The sequence below is a fragment of the Austrofundulus limnaeus genome, unplaced genomic scaffold (assembly GCF_001266775.1).
Source record: "Austrofundulus limnaeus strain Quisiro unplaced genomic scaffold, Austrofundulus_limnaeus-1.0 Scaffold813, whole genome shotgun sequence".
Taxonomy (NCBI): Eukaryota; Metazoa; Chordata; class Actinopteri; order Cyprinodontiformes; family Rivulidae; genus Austrofundulus; species Austrofundulus limnaeus.
Window position 1 is genome coordinate 152,641 of NW_013953215.1, and position 618 is coordinate 153,258.

Here is a 618-nt window from a genome sequence, read left to right on the forward strand (position 1 = left end):
CCTTAAAAAGTTTGTACTGATGTTAAGATGAGTGGTACAGTTTACAGAAAACTTTTGTAAAGTTATTTGCTATATTTTAAAGTTACTGACATAAAAAACATCTATATGTATATTTCTTTACATTTATAATGAACCCTCGTGCGGTCCCAACATTCTGTTTACTCCCCTTGTCCTGTGGGTCAAAAATGACCCGCTCTACCAAAACCCCAAAATAAAGCAGCTTAATTGAATTTTAAATCCCAAATCTATTTTGCATGATGAAACAACTTGTTGTTAATCAATTCAGCTCAATTTTATTATTTTRTAATCATGTATTTTATGTTAAACAATACAAAAAGACAATCACTCTCTCACTCTGGCTGCCTGTTTGTCTGTCACATAACTTTGCTGGTCTGGACACACGGCTGTCAAATCTCAACATTCTTGAGAAAGTGTGAAAGATTTTCAGTGGCACTGTGGCAAGAAAAATTCCCTTTCTACTATTTGCATCCCAGAGACTACATGTAGCCCTGCCACGGGACCTATATATACCTGCTAATCCCTATGTAGCCACTCATTCAATCTCATCCATATTTTTCCAGTTTTATCCATATTTCCGGAAACCCTCCAAATTCATAT